The sequence below is a fragment of the Sitodiplosis mosellana genome, unplaced genomic scaffold (genome assembly GCF_009176505.1).
Source record: "Sitodiplosis mosellana isolate CC-2019 unplaced genomic scaffold, AAFC_SMos_1.0 Smas_scaffold_6197, whole genome shotgun sequence".
Lineage (NCBI taxonomy): Eukaryota > Metazoa > Arthropoda > Insecta > Diptera > Cecidomyiidae > Sitodiplosis > Sitodiplosis mosellana.
The window spans coordinates 7,864,835-7,887,965 of NW_022601438.1; the positions used below are offsets into that span (position 1 = coordinate 7,864,835).

At 37.7% G+C, this 23,131-nt stretch overlaps 2 protein-coding genes across 3 annotated transcripts in view; both read right to left on the reverse strand.

Moving 5' to 3' along the window:
- LOC129577644 (leucine-rich repeat-containing protein 24-like) overlaps positions 1–23,131 on the reverse strand; it is a 143,330-nt gene that overhangs the window by 111,534 nt on the left and 8,665 nt on the right. The gene's annotated exons all lie outside the window — the stretch shown is intronic.
- Positions 1–23,131, reverse strand: part of LOC129577646 (protein rogdi-like) — a 74,335-nt gene that overhangs the window by 640 nt on the left and 50,564 nt on the right. The window lies entirely within an intron of this gene.

Here is a 23,131-nt window from a genome sequence, read left to right on the forward strand (position 1 = left end):
TTCTCTCTTTCCCCCTTTCTCCCTCTCCCTGAAGTGCACTTGAACATAATTTCGATCAAAGTCATTGCCATATGCAGCATATCAAGCCAAGCCAAGCCAAATGGCAGCAATAATGAAATGGCATCAAAATAAAATGATTTCGCAAAAATCAAAAAGCAATTCATATGAACACGTTTGCATTTTTCTTTATTTTTCTTTCTTTCTCTCTCTCTTCCTCTCTCGTGGGTATGCGTGTTTCGATGCGTTTCTCATTTTCATCAATTGTCTTTCCTCTGTTTCGCCCAATTCGTTCTTGTCTCACTGTTGCTTTCTCTATCGCGAAACTTCATAAATCGAGAGTAAATTGGCTGAAGAGCCACAGTTGTGAACCAGCGGGGAAAAAAGCAGCAAATAAACGATGAAATCGAAAAAAATCGAAATCGGATTTGATTTGCGCGCAGCATCGTCGTTGTCTTGCATTCTTCCGCGGTAGACACACACACACATACAGAGAGAGAAAGAGAGAGAGAGAGAGAAAGAGAGAGAAAGAGACACACACACACACACACGATCTATACCAAATCTGCGAACATTTCAGCTATTCACTTTCGCATCAGCGCAGCAATAAAACCTTTTATGGCGTTTTCAATTTGTATTACCGGTATTGTGCCGCAGTACCTGAGACAGTTTATGTAATTCGGTTTTACGGGCTCCTTTTTTTGCCGTCTATGTCTATTACGAAGAGATATGTTGCTCATTTTTTTTCTTGTTGGACTCATTTTCTCTCTCTCTCTCTCTCTCTCTCTCGCTCTCGCTCGCCGCTCGCCGCTCTTTTTTTGCTCTGCACCACCACCAAATGGCATCTCGTTCATTGCTGCGGCAAATGTTGTTGTTTCACCATTGGTACACATCTCCTCATTCAATCCTGATTATTTGGTAGGCTGTTTGAATGTTCGTTATTAACTTCATTGGGAAAACTTTGCCGACGTAACAACTTCATTTTTATTTGGTCACTAATTCTCGCATGTACGGCATTGTGCAATATTCATTGGCATACAAAGCGTTACACAAAGCGAACCATACAACAGGCTAATTTGCTATAGTGAATTGTATTTTTGGTGGGATGGCCACACCGCGCCATGCCGCGCTCTATGCTCTCACTGCCGTTGTCATCGTAACCGTCGTTGTCATGGTGGTGGTCCGTTTTTACATTTCCATTGCCATTTTTCGCATCGAGACAATTCAGTTGTATATTGTGTTCAGTTCATCTACGAGCAAATAAACGTTTCTCGAGTATTAGCGCATTTTCCCGGTTTTCTCTTACTTGCTCTCTCGCTTCGGTTTTATTCGCTGTCCAATTTTTTTTCTCCATTCTACACATTTTTGTTTGTCCCCCATTTGGCCATTGTTGTTTGCAACGAGAACTCATTGAAGGGCAGACGAAGAGAAAGAGATAGAGAGCGAGAGCGAGATAGAGAGATGACAATGGTCAGATAGTCCATATATATGCGACAAACTCGCGTTCGCCTCTTTGCATTCGTGTCTCTTTTTATTCTTGCTTTCAATGAAATATTCTCGGATCGTTCCGTTCAATGGCCGTAATGCCGCACCGCAAATAATCTACCAAATAAAATTGGCCATTTATTTTGATGAACAGAAAATTTGATTAGTTCAATCACATGTGTATATAATATTATCCAAGCGCAATTGCCAACGGAAATTCCAACTAAATTTGCCACACTATTTGCAAAGAGATGCGAGCGAGCGCATGTGTATGTTTATGTGTTTGTGTTTGTGTATGTGTGTGTGCACATTTGTCCGTTCACTCGGACGAACAACGCTTGTGTTTTGTTCACGACTGCTTTTATTTGTTCGTTCACCAAGTTGAAATAAACGAAAGAAAGAGAGGGAAAAAAACCGACGAAATCAAATTGAAAATCGTTTCTCAGCATTTGCCATACAGTTCGAGCAATAGCCATCATTCGGTGAGCTTTTCAAATGCGAGAGGCCTGACTATTTGACAGAGGCTTGCATGAAAAATGAATACCATTCTAGGTTAACGATTACAAAAGCAACGGCAAAATTGACTCAAATAAAAGTTTGTTTTTGTTTTTTTTTCCGTTTGTTCTCTGTCTTCTCGGCTTTGGGTTTTCGCCATTGCAGCACAGCCATATACGCAATTTTCTAAGTTATTTCCGGGCATATTATTGTACAATTTCGACCGTTGGGACTTAAAATAGATTTCGTGTAAACTGCGGCCGGTACAGAGGTCGCAATTAATTTCCAACCAATGTATAGCTCACTCTATACACGATGTATGCGAGGGACAATGACATAACGTTAAATAAAATATCACGAAACGCCGTGTACATCCAATTGGATGTATATTAAATTCACTGCAGATTTCACGAAAAATTCCAAGTAACAATTATAAATTGGGTATTTGCTATTCGCTATTTTATTGACATTTAATACCAAGAACATCGAGTTTTGTTGTTGCTATAGCTGTCGTATGATACTTGTTTCGTTGCCCGGAAATAATAACTCAAAGTTGGCAATCACAGTGCATGCAACAAATTCAACGGAATTTGTTTTTTTTATTCTCTCTCTCTCTCTCTCTCTCTCTCTCTCTCTCTCTCTCTCTCTCTCTCTCTCTCTCTCTCTCTCTCTCTCTCTCTCTCTGGGGTGTAATCAGCGGGTGTGGAACGTTGGAAAATGAGGGCGATAACAAAATACACGCTTTTTGTAATTGAGTCTCTTAAATACTCGTTGAACAAAAATTCTTTTGTTGTTGCTGTGCGTTGGCATTTTGTGCGTGTGTTTGTGACATCCAGTTTCAAGTACTTTGTTATGTTCGCATGCATCAATTTAATTGATGTTCTGCAGAAAAAGTTTTTCCATCGTAAAATTCGGCTTCAGTCGAAATAAATAAATTTATCTATATACAAAAAGTCAAAAAGTTCGCCGATCAGCTATCGCAAACACTCATAAACTAAATGATGCAAACCACAGCCAAAAAGTATATACATTTATTTATCGAAATAAATATACAGTTTGTATGAAATGCAAATGAACATCGCGTTGATCGATGTAATGATACGCTCCATAGACGCGCATTAATTGTACATTTATGTACAATAGCGAATGAATGATATATATGCACGCCAAAGAATGGCATTTGTCGGGAGCCACCACTCTCATTCTCGCGCTCTCGTTCTGTCTCTTTTGCTCGTGCTCGTGCTTTGGCAAACTATTTTCTCTTTGATTCTCTCTTTATTTCTTTCTCTCTCATTTTCTGTTCGGTTTTTCCCTGTCTCTTTCTCTCTTTGCGCAGAAATAAATTTATAGCGTTCATTAAATACAAAAATTATTGCTCAACATCTAAAATACACATGTTCCAAAGCGATGTTATTATCCGTAAACTTTGTCTTCATGTTTCTCATTTTCTCCAAAACGAAGTCTCTTTTCCGAGAATATTCGATAGCCAACATTGACCGGGATTGGGTTTTGGATGAAACACATATTTTTTTCACATCCTCAGCTACAAATCATCCACCGTTATATACAACGGAAATGACAATTTCGAAACAGATGAAGCGTTTTCGCCGTGCATTTGTATTAGTTTTCCTTTTTTTTTAAGTCGCCCACACGACAATTTCATACCAAATTGAATGTCAAAGGAATGAATAATCTTTGATCTGATCCAATTAATTGAAACTGTACCATAGATGATGTCTCAATCAGTGATTTAATGGAAATTCGTTTCACATCAATAGTTCTTAGTAAAATACTTCGAAATGAAATTTCAACATATCAGTTTGAACGTTCTACAAATATTGTGAGTACTGCTTATTTCCGTTGAAATTCCGTTGAATCGCTTGAAAAATCTGTACGTAACATAAACGATTCGATTGAATGAATCTCAAGTTGATGTGATTCAGCTTTGATATGTAATTTATCGCCAGAAATTACATTTTCAACATCGGAGGTTTGATAATAAGTAGTAAATAGTTTGTAAGCAGCTTAAATGTGAATCTTAAAGTCTGCACTTGATTTTGAATAAATGGAAATAGAGTAATTTGCTTCGTAAGTCCCCAAGGAAGTGAAACAATTTTATATGATTGTCAATTTTTAATTTGAATTTTAAAATGTTGTTCTTTTGTTTGAAATTATTTTGAAATTTTTGAAAATTTTATTTTGTTTTTTGATCCAGAATTTTATTTCTTACCGGGTTAGGTAGACAATAAAATTTTCCATGTGTATATCATGGTGCGGCTGTTGACACTATATTTTCCTATATTTCGAATTGGCGCGCTGTGTAGTTCCGATTTAAAATGTTAAATTACATTGATGTGCCCTTTGAAATTGAGGGCGCTCGCGTCGCCTTGACTTGTGACTTTGACGTTCAACAGCCGCCACACGGTGTATATGTATGTACCCAAGCGCGACTTCACACTTTACTTCTAAATGTGACACCTAGCTCTAAGTGTGAGCATTCATCGTACGAATAAACGACAAAGAGAATAAACACAAGTGCGCGTTTGTTAGTGAGTAGCCTGATGTGATGCTTACAAATGTAGCGACTAATACACGCGCACTTGTTCATTCTCTTTGTCGCTTATTCGTACGATGAACGCTCACACTAAGCTTAGGTGTCACATTTAGAAGTTAAGTGTCGAGGGGGTAGCATTACACTAACAATAACATTATTTGCAAAATGAAATTCGTTCAAATCGTGATTACAGGCGTGAACGCGCTCATTTCGCAAACGCAATTGTTCACTTCACGAAAAACAAAATATTCATTTTCTAATACGGGCTTAAGAAAGCATTTTGTTGTCTTGCATGCCATCGGCACATTTGTACAATTTTATTTAGCAGAATCGAACCATTTTTTTTATTTCAAAAATCAAATATTATTGTTTCATCACACAACACCACAATGTTTGACACTGTATCGGATACACTCATCAATGCAGTTCCAATGCGTTGCCGTCAAAATGTGTGGCATTGTTGGTTTGACGTTTAATGATCGAGGCCATCCCAGTGTTAAGTGTGGAGTCGCGCTTGGGTACTCTTGAATGCCCCTTGATATTCAGTATGAACATTGCACATTCGATGAGTGTCGATAGAAAAATGCACCTCTGGCCAATGAAATGCTAACATTCTTGTTGGCTTATTCCTACAGCATCCTGCCCATCTCCAGCAACATTTTCAAATAGTACCCTTTCTTCCGACAAAATACCAGACACGAACAATAATTTCGTATAAGCGATACATTTACGTCGGAGAAGAAAAAAAACTCGGTTCCATCGATCTTATCATCGATATATATCGATTCGATATAACATCTCGAAATGTGCAACTGTGAAATGCAGTGAACGAGGAAGGAAAAAAGATGCAAACGAACGGCTTAACGGAAATTCACAGGAATTTTCATTTTGGTTCGATAGCGATGAAAGAGAAGAAAAAAATGAATGGAAAAAGCAAGAGACAAGAGAAGCGAAAACTATTTCCAATTTGTTCTTTTACTGATTTTCCACATTGTCGAAGTTCGTGGAAGCGATATTTATGTGCAGCACATTATCTTGTGCTTCCGACTAACCACCATCGAACCAGTGTGTGTGTGTGTGTGTGTGTGTGAGTGCACGCAGAAAACCCCGTCCATTTGGTAATTATATATACGTGAAAACTGGAATTTATATTCGAAATGAAATAATTTGTTGCATATTTTATATACGCTTTTTTTTTCTCTTGTTGATAGTGCTCAAATTGAGCAGAAAACCTGCATCCAGCAGCATCGAGAGAGTTTTTCCCATCATGGCTGACATCGTTTTCGGTCCGGCTGGGATACAAAGAGAATGAAAGGGAATAGGAGAAACAGGTACAGAAATGGGAAAAGCAAGCGAAAGAGAGTGAAAGAAATAGAGAAGAGCGCGCAGCGCGCGACGCGCGTTCAAAAATTAATGGAAATACTGGTGCGATTGTACTTAACAGCAAAACTTTGGCCATATTCATTTGTGTTTATTAACTGGTTCATTACATAATTTAGAGCTAAATATCACCGAATATCAAACTTTTCCGCTCTTCGTCGATATGAAACGAGACGCTCAGCTCGCCTGGTTGCTTGCCTGTATGGAAATAGAGTACGTCTCTCTCTCTCTCTCTCTCTCACACACACACACATACATACACCCTTTCTTATTTTGATGCCGGTTTATGTTTCGCTTGCCGCTTATGTCTTTCATTCGGCAATCGTTTGTGCATGAATTGAAGCGACTCACTTTTCACGGCTATTTGGTTTCCCGAGTGGGTTTTGCTTCACTCTTCCTTTTTCTCCGTATCGGTTTGTTATTGAGCTGTGTGAATATGGTATATCGCCGTCGTGTTGTGATTGTCGCCGCACAAAATATTCGCCTCTCGCCCATCACAACCGTCTCATCGTTCGTTCGGTAAGGGTGTATGTGTTGTGGCATTGTTGGTCGTGTCGAAAACTGTTTTGATTGTTTTTTTCTTCTTCTTCACCCATTGAAATTGTTCAATGCATTCGCTTTTTCTCTTTCTCTTTAACTCTCTAATTTCGCCTCGCCGCACGCATCGATAAAAAGCAAACAACCGCGTATCGTATGCCTTTGTTATAAAATGCTTAAAGTGCACATATTTATGCCAATGTTTAAGAATTAAATCGACGTAAATAAGCAGTCACATCAGTGTGCGTTTTGTGCAAAAACTTTTTATTACCAATTCGAAATGACTTTCAAACGTTAATTTCCAAGCTCTTCATTTATTGAGATACATTATTTTCATTATAATATGAATCCACGCGTATCTCTTCGTATTTTCCAATGTATTCGCGGCATTCAACCGCTCTTGTTCAATACATTTCATGGAAATATTTACGATCAATTTTGAGAAATTCGACTGTTGTCGGTTGGAAAATGTGAAGCATCTTTTTTTGTTTGAATTAAAAATGGCGGTTTTATTGGCATATAATTCGGTTAGCAACAATCATACGATTGTTATAGCACAGTTTGTTATCGCACCAAATTCGATGAATTTTCCCATTCTCCGTTAACTTTTCAAGGCAACATACATCGGTGATAATCCGAAAATCTCTGGAATTATACCGCATTTCAACGACTTAGACCATAGATTGGATAAAAGTTTTTCATTGAAACTTTTTTTTTCCTCTTCTCTCACGCTCTCTTCCAAATTTATTCTCATGTTTTTTTTTCTCTTCTTTTTGACTTGATGTCGCATTATTCCACTTCATAACATCCAAAAATCGTTAATAAAAAAATCACACACATACGAAAAAAAAGGTGTCCCTTCCACCCACTTTACAAATCGAGCTTTCAAGTTCAATTTAACATTTTTCGGCAAAAATCTGTCCAATATGTGTACGTGTGTGTGTGTTTGCAATGTGCATTGCCTTTTGCTTTGGTGCTTTCGCCATTTCGGTCAAAATGTTATATTGATTGATACACGGAACATTCCATAAAAATGTGTTACATATTCTCATGTCACTTTTTCTCTCTCTCATCCTTCTTGCCCGTTTTCATCCCACCGCATTCTCCCGTATTTTGTTTGCCCGGTCAATCAAAGTGAATAATTTCGACCCAACCGGAAGAGGAAGAGGAAAAAAAATATATTCATCTGCCGTGAAAATTAAATGTACTTGTGAAGTAGCAAATCATGATCAAACATGAACACAAACAACCCGGCTCAGTCAATAAGGCGCTCGTGTGTATATGGTACACACACACACACACACACACACACTTTTATGAGAAAAATGCGCGTAAATCAACAGCTTTAAGAAAATAAAACACGTACGCATCATTTTATATGTACAGTACACCCCCGCAAATTAGAAATGAAATGTCCCGAGACCATTTCCAATTTGCGGAGTTTTCTAATTTCTGAGGTTTTTTTCAATTTCATCCAAAAACGGTGTATCAAATGAAAAACTGATAGGGGGAATGATTTGCTTAATTGAAAACAATATATTGAACACTGTTCAATCAAGTATTGTATGTAAATACATGCAGTTATTTTAGTGATTATAAATATATAGTAAGTCTGTTAGTTTATTTAACTGGATAAACTACTCCTCGGAACAAACCGAAATAAATGATGACCGGCTGTTCTTATTATATCAAAACGTTAGCATTCTATATACAATTTTGTATATGCAAATTCTCTGATGGAACAAATCGGTTTCGATTTGTTAATGATTGATGATTGACGCAGACAATATGGAACAGATTGCTTCTTGACCTAATTTTTAACTTCATGGTAAACGTCGAAAATTTCAAGCTGATCTGCTAATATAGTTATTCAACGAAATGGAAAAGACTTTCATTACGTTTTTTCATTAAAAATGAAGTGAATTTCCCTTTGTATTGAATGAAATGATTCGGAAACCCCGTAAATCAGAAATGAACCCCGGAAATTAGAAATTTTCCATACAAATTTTCAAACCTGAAATTCATTTCTAATTTCTGAGGTTTTCCAATTCTCGGGTTTCTAATTTGCGGGGGCGTACTGTATACATTTTTACACGCGGCCAATAGGTTCAAAGTATACAAATCGTTGACGCAGAATGATGCGGTACTTTTGATGCTTGGCTCTTTTTTTTCCTGTTGCTAGCGTGTGTGTGAACACAACACTCCCATCCGGTTCCCCATTCTCTGTGATGGATATAACTGTGCAAATTTTATTAAATGTTCCTTTTTTTAGCCGAGAATCTTTGCCTCTGATTTTCCGTATTCAGCTAGAGCATTTTTAATTCAATTCACGGCAACCGACAAATGTGGAAAAAATGCGATAAAAATCAGGTCAACATCACATCACAAGACTAATGGTTTGTTTTTTTTCTGTCCGTTTCGCTTCATTTCTCTTTTCCGGCCGAATCATATGTGCATCATCATCATCATCATCATCATCATGCCACCGATAAATAAATTTCGGTTCACTTCAAGCTATTCTCAACTATCAATTCGTATGGCAAACATTAGCTAAAAAAAATTTATATGCACACATATTGCAATGCAGGAAGGGGAAAAAAACCGAACTGATTAAACATTTCGACAAAGTCAAAAGCTGTCCCACCAGAAGAACAAACACCATTTTTTGAGCCCGTAAAAATCGTTAGTGGAATCAGTTGAAAAGTTTATTCACTTAATATGAAAAAGCAAATTTTACGGTCGAAATCGTTTTGTTACACATTTCATGGTTCTTCGTTCGTATAATTTTTTATTTTTTTTGCATTCTTTCACGTCTTTTTTCTTCTCTGTTTTTGGTGTTTTGCCTGCTTCATCTCGCTCATTTTTTTCCCTCGCTGTATGTATGTAGTAGTGATTGTGAAAAGCATTAAGAACTTTATTTGACACAAATCACAGAATTGGTCTCGCTCGCCTTTAGGCAATGCAAGTTTTATAAGTTTTCTCGTTCTCACTTTTTCCTTCTTCGCCGAACTGAAAACACACACACACACTAACAAATCTATGTAATGCAGCGAGAGTAAGAGAAGGAGAGTAGATCGAGATAAAGGAAGAGAAAGAATGATTTTATAAAAATGGGTTGCACCTCGTGGGAAATCAATGGTTTCTTTCAAATCAAATACTTTTGTATTCTCTCATTCGAAAATATGGTCGTAGAATTTTCATCATCTTATCTCTTTTTTCGCACTCGCACTCGTACTCGGCACACACACCAAACTCACCGCCAGCTCCAGAGTATGGGATAGAGAGAAACACACACACACACAGAGAGAGAGAGAGAGAGAGAGAGAGAGAGAGAGATGAACATCAGCAACGAAAACGACTCACTTCCAACGGTATCTACCGAGTGGATGGGGATAGGTATAAAAAGGAAACATGAAACATTACTCGCAAAAGAATGTGATCAAGTTTCGAAAGTGACTTTCAAAAGCACCAATCGCTTCGAAACTTCTTCTCTTTTTTCACCCTACAAAAATGCGAGAAAAACCATGAAACGAACCATACGAGCTATAAATTTATGATAAATCAAAATTTTTGAAATTTTATGTCATCGGATGTATCCGAATGAAGGTGCCCATACACACATATACACAGGGACTAAAAAATCGAGCAGATATTTCACATTGTGAACGAGCCGTTTCCAATTCAATTGACCATTGTTTTTTATTCGTTTTCAGTTAATAATCGGAAATTCGAGCGATGTGTGTATTTGTATGCGTTCTGCCTTTCTCGTCCACCTTTTGCACGTCATAGACACATGAATAAACAACGACGACAACGCACGAAAATACAACTTGGAGTTTATTTATTTAGATGTGTTTGCTTTCATCGTCGATTTGAATGCGATGTCCTTCACTCACTTTATGTAGTTTATTACTTGAACACCTTGTTTACAATCAACCCGACGAGATCGGTGAGTGTGTGTGTGTGTGTGTCAGTTGGCTGAGTGGCAGTCAGCCTGTCGGGCGGCTGCTTTTTGCAACAAAGTAGAGAGAGAAAAAAACGGCACGGAACATCTTATAAACATGGAAGCACGCGACGTTTTATTTTGATTGACATTTTTAACTGTTTGTAAACGCGCGCGCAGAGACACAAGACAGTTGTTTGGTTGGACGATAATGTCGCTGCTGTTGTCATTATGTCCATTGCTTAAGCAGTGAGCACATAGGCACCTCAACATCCTCGTACATTGTGCCCTCACACACTCCTTCTTCTCCCGCATCGAATCCATTGCTACCACTGTGACCTTCGCCGCTACTTTACTAAACGTTGATGGATTATACAATCCGGTATGTAGGTGTGTGCAAATGTGTTAGTTTGCAATGAAATGTTCCATTAAACTGTAATAGAATTTAATGAACAAATGCATTTGAATGGAAATGTATGGAAGATTAATCACAGTAATGGCCTAATGAATGGTAACGATGTGAGAGCAAGCGAATACGATTGAGAGCCAGACAATGTCTGAGTATGAAAAGCTGAACCGGAATCGATCGAACGAAGAAAAATGGCAGAAAAAGTGTCCCCAGGTTACACGCAGCAATTTTCAATAAATGAAAATAAAAAAAAGCGATCAATCAAAATTGACAAAGGTCTTCGTGTGCGGAACAAATGTTTCGTTTTCTCTCTCAATCTTGTCGGAATATTTACATCGATTTCGAATGATAACACCCCAGATGGATAGATGACACACAACGCAACGCAACGCAAAAGCGGTCCCATCGGCTTCCGTTCCATTGCACCGAATTGACTTGAAAATAGAATGAATTTTCACACACAAAACATCATTTTATTTGCCCTGTCTATCGTCATATATTCCATCCATTCGTCGGCGTTTGTTCAACGACTGAATTATTTGTATTCCCATTCTTTCATCTTTAACACACATACACACACCTTGCCTTGGTGTATTTGTGGCGTGTGCTTTGCTCGTTTGCTCATATTCTTCTCCAATCATTTTCATTTCGTGTATCCCGTCGAGATGCGACGACGTGTGTATTATCCGGCCGACAATGGAAACGGGGTATGAGAATGTATCTGTCTTACTCTATCAATTGTCTCATTTGTCAAATGAGGTATTATGCGGCCGAAGAAGAGGACACGCTGTAAAATGAATTGAACGATCAAGCAATTGCAACAAAATAGGTATATATTTGTTGATGGTAGCAATAGCGGCAATGACATTTCCGTTCAACATTGGGATAAAGTGAAAACACGCAGCAAAATAAAATAAGAAAACAATGTGTGTGAGAGAGAGAGAGGGGGGTGTTGGGAATGGTAGAAAAAAGCTGCGTGCTGGAAAGGATTCGAGAGGCACGCGCTTAACGTGGATTCGATATCGATATGAAAATAAATGTACCATGTTACGGGCTCAGCTAGTGACAAAAAAAAATAAACAACAACACGACGAAGACGATGAAGCACAAGAGAAAAAACAACAACAACACGAAAAACCAACGAAAACGCACACGACGACGAATATATCGAAATCTATATTTATGGATATCGTCAAACCGTTTGCTGATACCAACGGTTAGGAAGTTGTACGAAGCAAACGAAGCAGGATGAACATGCGCTTAACGGTAAATAATGATAAATGTAACGACATTAGATAAGTCAACATAAATCTCTTCGACTCACAGTTTACTCACTCGCTCGTTTCTTTACGCGCTCTCGCTTGCTTGTCTTTCACGCGTCCCTAGCATACGCACAGTATGTGGCGCACACAATATTGCACATACAACATTTTCGATCTCACTTAAATTCGCACACAAAACTCGTTCACTGTCTCTATGTGTGTCTCACTGAGCGCGCGATACACGCAAAAGATACGATGTGATAAGTCTCATTGCGCTCGGCCGAATCACTTTGATCGGGGTGTTTCTTTTGTCTATATTGATTGTTAGCTGCGTGTGAAAGACAGTGACAACGGAAACTCCATGAAATTCAATTGAATAATACTCTGTTATTTTGATTTTGCGAAAATCGCATACGAATTGTGTGTGTGTGTGTGAATATGCACGCGCGCTATTTTTTCTATGGGTTCTGTTGTTCACTGTGTTTTAAAACTCTAGAAGACAATGTGGAAGCGTCTTTCTTTCTTTTGCGCAAAGTTGGTTTTTTTCTCCTTAAATAACATTCGTTGCTAGTTTTTGGCATAGCGACGAGCAGCGGAAACACAGGATGAGAGCAAGAAAAGCCGCGTGAAGCCAAAATAAGTATGTATGAAAAGAAGAAAATACGACATGAAAAATAAAACCATCGTTTTGGATTGGGAAAATTGGATTTTGTCATATACACGGTTGTTGTTGTTTTTTCTCTCTTTAGAATCATTTGTTGTCATTGTTGTTGTCGCCATCGTCATCGTCAGTCCTTGTGTATTGCGATTGTCTATGTGACACTTCGCTTTACGCCTCGCCGAATCTTCTGAAATTATTTTTTTCACCGTTCATCGCACATACATATATTAAAATAATTTATTTCGTTCGCCATTTTTCTTCCTTTCACCTTTTTTTACATGTCTTTGTTTCGTGTTTCACTCAATTTACTCGACTTTCTATCAGTGATTGCGATATCGCTCTCAGCATCTCATAGGATAACTGAACGAGATAATTCAGCTGGATGAGATGACGCAGTGACGCAGCGACGCATCGCCCAAGTCTATCGCCCGAGTCTTTGTGATACACACACACAATTCGATGCCGTGCGTCACTAAATGGGACTGACTGTATAAGGATACCGCTGGGCGCATTGTGTGTATGTGTATCGCACAGACTCGGGTGATGCGTCGCTGCGTCATCTCAGCCAGCTGAATTATCTCGTTCAGTTATCCTATGAGATACTGAGAGCGATATCGCAATCACTGCTTTCTATTCGAATTCAGGGAACGAAATATTTGTTGTCTTTTCGTTTTCCATCATACATTTTCCCATTGTCTCATGACATTTTGTTTTTTGACGGCCGTCATTGTTGTCGAATATATTTCAATATCAAATTCACTTTACATCAATTACCCTTATCACACAATGTAGTTGTTGTGCGCTGGAAGAAATCATTTTGAATTATATGAAGAGAAAAGAAAAACATTGAAAACTGATAGCTATTTTGCTCTTGATGCTCGTATCGAATTATTTTATCGTCTACATTTGATTTTCAAGTGGCAGGGGAGAGAAAGAAAATATTTTTTAATACCGCTTGCGTATGTATATGTTTCTCATACGTTCTGCATATTTCTACCTCTCCGATGAGAGCGATAGAAAGAGCAAAGGATGTACAAAATGTAAAGGATTGTCTGTGATTCCTGAAGAAGAGAAGAAAAACGATACATGAAGCGCGCGCGGGGAATGTGAGACGCACACAGTGATTGTGTATGTGTGTATAGGTTTCAATGGGAAAATTGATTTCACAGGTCATAAAATAGGTTTGCTACATTTACTGATGTTCAATCCATTTTGGTGAGTGATAAGGCTGCCTGAAGGTCAATAGACACGGAGCGAGAAAAAACACATACATCTCTCCCCCACTCACTCACTCACTCACTCAGTCGCTCGCTTTTGCTTTATTTATATGGAGGAGAAAAAAAAACATAATTCACACAAAATTCAATGTATATCGCAAATGCGCACACATGAAACAAATGCCGTACATGGCCCAAGCTCATAAATTCTCTATAAATTTCGTATTGAAACGAGAGTCGAATGCAATCTCATTGTACGCCACCTTTCACCATTATACACTCACTAACATCATATACGTGTAGTGCTATTTATGCATACTGCACAGGTAAAGCACCAAATTTCGTTAATGGCAACAAATGGTGTGGGTGTATCGAATGGAATGCTGAAAAGAGAGATGTTGAGCGGCAAAAACAGCAACAGCAGCAGCAGTAGTAGTAGTATTAGTAGCAAAAAAGAGTTAAATCAACCTCATACTCCTTCATATCCAGCTCCCATCAAAGAACCAACTAATTAAGCGAATTGCTTCGCACGCACGAATATCCAAAACACACACACACATACCAACTCTCTATCTCTCTCCTCTCTCTCTCTCTCTCGATTCACATGCTGTGCTCGGCCCCATTTTAAAAGCATAATACCACATTATAATTATAACAACCATAAATACAAGTTGATGAATACATTTCCGCAGCACCAACATCAATGTAACAAATAAATTAATAACTTTTTTTTAAATATTAATGCATATTATATCATTTTGGAACTCGCTCTCTCTCTCTCTCTCTCTCTTTCTCACGCTGCATTCAGATTGCATTTCAGAACTGAAGTGCATTGCGTTACATGGTATATGCAAATAATATCCGTACACCGATATGATAAATGGGATGCACACATACAGCCAGCCGTACACACTATATGTTCGCACAGGACACTGAATCGCTCGCTCAGGTGCACCTAACAAATTTACTATAATTTTTCGCCGGAATTTATAACATTCGCCCCGCCTCTCTTTTTCTGTTCAGCGCTGCCCTGCTACGCGTTTCACCTCATTTTTTTTTCTGGCCACATTTGTATCTCTTATTCTGCATTGTGGTGTCAAGTCACGCGTATTTATCGGGAATGCATTAAAAATGTTCAAACATTGAATCGTTTTCCTTTGAGACGGCTGATCCGTTCGTGTTTGTTGTTGTTGTTGTTATTGTTTTTTCCATTCGATAACCATCAAGAATGTACTGACCGTATTTCATAATAATTTTTGTCGCTGCTATTTTTATGTTAATTACCGACATATTTACATGTGTTTTCACTTTTAAACGATTTTTCCCGTCAAATCACCGACAATCACCTATTTATAATATCTTTGTTGTGTCATTGCATGGCACGGCGTTCATTCAACATCGAATCCATTGCCGAACAATAAGCCCCTTTCATCAAACAATTACCAATTTAAAATAGTTTTTTTCATGTCTTGCTTTCGTTGCATTTATTTAATTTTATTTTTCTGTTCTGTCTGATTGCTCGGCTATACCCAGGATTATTTTTTTCCATTGAAAAAAACAATTTTACATTTTACATTCCGAGCATTCGCTTGCATATAAGTTATGAACTGACAACGTCGCCAGTCGATGGATCGATGATTGGATTCATCACGATCACATTGCTAAATCCTAAAAACACCAAAGAATTTAAATTGTCATTAGCATGTAATTTCCGCAGGCATGCAATCCCAATTTCATCGTATATGATACATCAGCCCATTTTATCGAGCACGAATTTACATCAGTTGTATGCGTCATTTCGAAGAGAGAGAGAGAGAGAGAAAGAGAAAGAGAGAGAGAGAGAGAGAGAGAGAGGAAAAGTTTGTTTTTTCCACATTTTCTTAAAAAGAAAAATTGTTATATTTCTACCAAGTGATGTCAACACGATGACAAAATGAGTTCATAAATTGTTACGTGAATTGAATGTGAATCACTTTATACCGGAAGTATATTTCACTTCACGTATGAGTTTTCATTCATGCAGATACACACACAGTTTTCCTGGAACAAAATAGCAGATACTTGAGATAAATCCTTGAAATTCGGCATCTTACGATTTGAACATTTTTGCACAAATCTTTCGCTCGAAACTTTGAAAAATTCGAATAAGTGTTTGCATATACTGCGCATCAAGCAGCGGTTTCTATCTTAATTTTATGATGATGTTTGATTTATAAGTGAACCAAGTCAAAAAAATTCAAAGGAAATTTGATAAACACGTTTTCATTATCAATTTTCAGCCTCAACACCGCGAAATATTTCAAAAAGTCAAAACCGTATTTTCCGGTGAAATGAACGTATATTTTATCAGGCTTAATAAAATGTTTCGAATCAGCTCAAACGAAAAGCCAGAAGAAATATTTCTTCTTCGTGTGAATTTTATATTATGTTCGTAAATGTTCTAATTGTCGTTTTCTAATGATTTCAGTGAAAATAGACAAACTTGACTTTCATTTCAGGCGAAAATCCGTTTCGCGAATATTGCAATGCCTCAAAATGGCCTAGGCAATTATTAAAAAACGTTCATTTTTTTTAATTGCGTCGTATTCATTGTAAAAATGAGCATTGGTCGCCTGTTTATTTTTCATGTATGTAATGATTTGATATTGGCAGCATTGGTCGCCTGTTGTGTTGTTTTTTCTATCCATGTAACCACATTATATTTTATTTTCGTCTATAAATTGTAATATTCGCTTTTTCAATGGCATAAAAATTAATATAATGTTAAATTCGGTTCGCTTTGTGTTGAACATGCGTTAGTTCACAAAATTACATGTTTTCACACATTGAAACATGGTTTGTTGTTTTTTGTCGCCTGTTAATCTGGCAAGGGACGAACGAGCGAGCCAGCGAGCAACCGAGCCATTGAGTGAGTTCTGGTATGCTGAAGCTCGAGTGCAGTACACTGCACATTTTCGATGACTTTGTCACTAGTCGCGAACTATTTTCCAAATGAGCAAAAAAATAATAATAACCAAAATAACAACAACAACAACAACAAAAATCTCATTATTGGATAATTCTCTCGCTTTTGCCAGTTATTTGCTGGAATGCGAATTTTGTAAATTAATTTAATGTTTGCGACGCTAGGCTGGGTGCTTGTGCTCACTTCACACTTTTTCTCTCTCTCCACTCGTTGGTTTTTTTTTGTTCTTGCTATTAAATTGTTTTTTTCCATAATAATATGCATCGAAATATGCGGTTCGTTTTTTTTCGGAAAATTTTAGTTATAAATTTGTATGTATTTCGTCGTTGTTTGGCTATTGTTATTTTTCGATACGATGGCGTGTCAGCAAAAACGACAGCGCAACACCAAATTAATTGATTTATGCGGATTGCGTATAGAAAATACCAATTTTTCTTTCAGTTGATGTTCTTTTTTCACTGCCTCCATTTTTTCCCCTCTACTGTCGCTTCGACGTGTATTTAATTTCGCATGAACCAAAAAAAAAGACAAACTCATACATACACATCCCTCGAATGGTGTACACCATTCTGCGGTAAACCCAAGTAAATGTGTCCCTTCTCGAAGCACAACATTAAAATTCATATTCACACATGACTGACGGAGAGATTATCAACAGCAACGGAAAACAAATTTGTCGAAAAGAAATACACTGCAATACAATAATAATGAATAATCAACCATGGGAGAAAAAAAACATGGGGAAAAAATACCCGCAAACAAATGAATGTCCATCAATTCAAACGACAATGCGAAATTGGGGAACCAAACAAACGCTTCAAACCAGCATGAAACATTCAGAAAATTGCTTATATACACAAATAACAAGTGACTGCGCTTTTGTAGACCATATTTATGAAATAAATTAATTCAATTATAATTTATCGAAATAATTTGGGTTTCTGTTTTTGTTTGTTCTTTTTTTTTTTCGTCTGCAGTTCAGAATTTTGCACCATTTCGAGTGTTCGCTTTTTTCGGTTTCGAATATGAAAACGCATCTGGAAATTGAAAAATAAAATGTATTTGAAATAGAATGGATAAAAAAGCTTTGGATACTGTACGCAAAACACTCTTTTCAATTTGCACGACGGCATATTTTATTCGCTTTTTTTGTGCACAACCTGCTCATTTCTTTTTCACTGACTGAGGACACTAATCTCAATGAAATGAAAATGTAAACAATTCTTTACTAATCAAAAAAGTTAGCATTATATTAATGGTTTATCTGGAATGAAATCACTAAATGGTGAGCTTCTTACAAAAGATGGATGGCTACGCTTAAAATACGGCCATATTTTCACATTTTCAGTCATATTCCGGTATACATATTTCAGCTACATTTTTGACATTTTCAACGTTTTTTCATGTTACCCGATTTTTTTTTTCAAACATATTCAAAGTCCGAACAAAAATGATGGATAGCCAACTAATCCATTCGTACACAACAATTGAATGTGCTTTGCCAGCTTAATCTCAACTAATGGTCGCTGCGCACATCAAATTTGCGAAAGATCATCAGCGGATTATATAAAGTTGTTAATGGTAATAGTTTGCAAATCCTCGGTGTTGCTACTACGTTTATTTTTTGCATTCGGTGTGCAGTGCAGTGCATACGTTTGAGTTTTTTTCTGCTAGATTGCCTGTCGGCAATGTAAATAAATCACCGTGCACCGACTAGAGAATTCGATTATGTATGACTTAAACACAATTGTGGTACGTTTTGAATTCAATTGAAAAAGACCATCGTTTCAATTAGGCAATCGACCAATCCATATTTGTATGATCATAGATTGAAATTCAAAGCGATATTGAAATGTGTCTGTACGTTTAATTGAAAATTAATTCAATTCCTCTGGCCGATTCTGTCTCTCTCTCTATGTCAATTGATTTTGCTTGCAACGAATACATTGTTTTTTTTTTCAATTATTCCTCTTCAACTTGGGCCATTTAGTTGCGATTGAAAGCAAAACGTTTAAAAATTAAAGTGTACACCAACCGAAAGATATATGAGAGATAAATGCAACGACAAAGCCGACGCACACACACAGAAAGGTGCACGAAACAACCCGTTCCGAGAAAATAATAACGAGTATTGTTTGGTGATAGTGGTGATGGTGGGTAGTGCAAAATGCGACTTCAGCACGACATTTGCTGAGCAACCGCTTTCTTTTCGTTTGTTGATTGTATTTTTGTCATAGTTATTGTTGGTGTTGTCGCCCTCGTTTGCTTTTTACTTTATGCAACATTTGACTAGTTGTTGTTGTTGTTCTTGCCATTTTTCTCTCTCTCAATATATTCGAAAAAAGGCCATGTGTGAGCCATGGTTAAAGTGTATTTTTTGTTTCGGTATTTTATTCATGGTATGGTCGGCCGTATGCACCTCTTTCTCTACATGTAGCACACCATTTTTGTGCGAGTCATCTATTCGTGCGCAATCACTTATTCAATTTGGTTGAAAATGCAAAGGTATGCACGAAACTCTGACGATGCACGGCATGGGCGAACGCTGGATGAACGGCAACACCAACAGCATCAACAACGGCTCCACTGCCACACTGTTTGCCATTTTTCCGGTGTATCTATGTGTATATATAATGTAAACGTGAAACACAAAATCGATTTATACAAAATAAATTTTCACAAAACGGACTAGTGGAAAAACGCCAACGTATATATGCAAATGCACTGGAAAAGGGAGAAAGAGAGCCAGCACTGCCGTTTGCCTGAAACTGAGATGCTTCCATGCTACACCATACGAAAATCCGCACACAAACGCGCGCGCGCGCTATTTCGTTCCGTATACTCTGCTCGTGTAGCACTGCTTTCGCCTGGGCAATGGACAAATGGGCATCAGATACACAAAAAAGGAGACAAATAGCCATAAAATAAAATGGACATCAACACCAACAATAAAAATATTTGTAGAGAAAAAGAAGAGAAAAATATCAGCCAAAATACATCAGCCGAAATTTGTTGGCCAAACGTATTGGATGCTGTGTGCAAATGGCATTTCATTTGCAACTACATGCATAGAAACGATCATGCATTCAGCGTGCAATTTAAACATTAACAGAATATCAAGCAATGACATCGAAAACACCTAAAAACTCGGCAAGCTTTTGCCGCACACACACACACATACACACACACACACATATATGTGTATACCGCACCACGGTGACGACGACGACGACGACGGCGATGACGATGGCAAACAAACAAACAGAGAAAAACACACACACACACGATGATGCAGTCAACATGCGACAGTGGCAGCAGCAACATTCGCGTCAAATAAAATTGGAATAATGCGAACAAACGACAGTAGGAGAGAGAAAGATGAAGGGAGGGAAAACCCACATCCGAGCTTTCTTTCTTCTCCACAGCATAATTGTTGCCGCTTTTTTGAGGTTTCGGATATTAATATTTGGACTTTTGTTGCCAAAAACGATTTGCGACAAACGCAATATAATTGTTATTATTATTCGCAATGGCATACTGTTCGTGTGTATGTTTTGCGAAAGCGCAAACATTTTCACAGTGCAAAAATAAAAACCCCAATGCGATGAATATGTATATATATATATGTGTGTCTGGTGTGTATGAGTGTTTGGATGAAACCGGCTTTCATAACATAACAAGCGCAAAAGAAATGGGAATTTTAAATGAAATTAAATTGAATGTTGAGCGCAAATTTTTTCACAATAATTGCAATGAAATGGTGGTCGCTTTTGTGCTAAGAGCTGGCTGGCTACACGGATGGGCATGTGGATTGCTATCGCAGCTTTTGCTTGACGAATGCACTTTTTGGCTTGTAACTTTTCGGCTTATGGCTGAGAATCAGATCAAAGATGCTACACGCCATCGTTAATGTGCATCGTTTTCGGTTGGAGCCTCGAGAAAATCCATTTTCGGTACAATTTTGAATGAAAGTTTTTAGTTTTGGTATTGTTTTTAGCGTGTGCGCGCATTCTCCACCAATTTTAGCTTTCGGCTAACCCAGTATCTCTCTGTCTCACTTACTCCCATTCTCTGGATAGAATTAGGTCCAGCGCCGATGCTGATACAAGAGCAAAGCAAGGCAAACCAAAGTGAATTCTGTGCATGTAGAAGAATAGCTCTCTAACCGCACCACATCTGCTTGCCATTTTTCTGGAAAATTTATTTAAATAATACACATCTAACAGATGTTGTGTCGTTGTATATTCTCCCTTCTTCCTTCTCTCTCTCTCTCTCTCTCTGCATTTGCCAATTGCGTTTTTCAATTTCAAACGGTAAAACTGTGTATATCTCACTCGGTCTTCTTGTTCTCCACCCTGAGAATAATGTAACTTAACCACATTTTCATGTTCATGTTCATTTTCATTTTTCTAATGTGAGTGCGTCGAGCGCAAATGAAAATTGTATTTTTCAAAAGAGCACACATAATGAATCGAAATAGAAATGAAAAACGACAACGGTGGCAATAATAACGACGATGACGACGGAGACGGTGACGGCAACGAACCGAATTTACACACGAAATCTACCATTGTTCCACACCGAGATTACGACCGAAAAGAGTATTGCACGAAATGAAAGTGAATTTATCTCGTTTGTAGAGATAGTTTGCTACAAGTAATCAGTTCACATTGTATACGATACACATACAACATACTAAGTCAGTTTGCTATCTCACGCGTGCCATAATACGGTAAATGGGTTCGGTTCCATCGATAAATGTGCTTGCTGTGTGTGTGTGTTTTTTTGTGTAAGTGTTTCGCGCTCTTGCTCGTTCGCACACGTACAAAACGGCTAAAGAGGGAGAGAAAGAGAGCGGATACCTTGATTTAAGCACTAGATTCGCACTAAATGCACACACATGACCAGCGCACCACCGAAGCAGAGATTTACTTGTCTTTAATCTTACTAATTAATCAAGTTGGTGTGTTTTTATTTCAAATGAAGAGTATGAGTGCGAGAGTCAGCGAACGATCGAACGAAAATGAACGACTGAATCGATTTTCTCAAACGCATTTTCGTTTTACTTTTGCCAATCCATTTATTCATTGCTTAAATCGACCTTCTTTGTTGTCTTGCCTTTTAATGATTTTTATTCCATCCTTATCGGCAACGACGAGCCAAAACCGAAATTGCCACTGAAACTGAAATGACGACAACAGCAGCAGCAAAACGAAGACTAATGAACGAAGTAATATGAACAAGAAAACCTACCACACACACACAAATACTTTTGCCATTGCTGCTGCTCAGCTCATGGTACACAGGGGGTGGGCAAGAAGGAGGATAACACTAAATATTCTTTTGTTGCATGAGCATTTATTTCTATTCGCTTATTTCGATTTAGTTGAGCAAATGAATGTCCGAGAATGAAAACGCAACTTCTATTCACAACACATATAAGTGAAACAAAAATAAAAAATTTATTGAAATGAAACAACAAAATCGAATTTTTTCAAAGTGTAACAACAAAAAAGATTTTTTTAAAGTGTAACATCGGTATGTAGTAAGTGTAACAACATACCGACGTTACACTTTAAAAAAATCTTTTTTGTTGTTACACTTTGAAAAAATTCGATTTTGTTGTTTCATTTCAATAAAATTTTTATTTTTGTTTCACTTATATGTGTTGTGAATAGAAGTTGCATTTTCATTCTCGAACATTCAAATAATCATCTGTTTTCGGTGGAGGCATGAAACATGGTCGCGTTTTGTTGACTTCTTGTTAAAATGCGTTGTCTGAAGATTTCCGCAAAAATATGTATGTTTATGATTGTTTTGCCGATGTCGACGTTCAGCTAAAATAGTTGACAAACTTCATGAATATTTTGTGTGCTGTCATAGAGGGAGAAAGATAAAGAGAAAAAGGGAGAATGATGTGTGTGTGCTATGTATATTTGGTCCAACTCGACTTAAACTCAGTCAACAGACTTGTCGCTGCGTAATCACAGTGCATTTGTTATGCGAAAGCGCGTGTTTGCATGGCAAAAGCACAAAGCATCTGCCGTTCATAACACATTCTCTCACTCATACTCCATGGTACTGGTTTTGCCAGCTCTATTTCTCTCCCTCACTCACTCACTCTTCTTCGCTCCCTTATCATGAAGGCAGAAAAAATACATTCCCCACATCATGGAATGAGAGTTTGACTCGGCACGGCTCGAGACAGTCTAAATACGAGAAATGT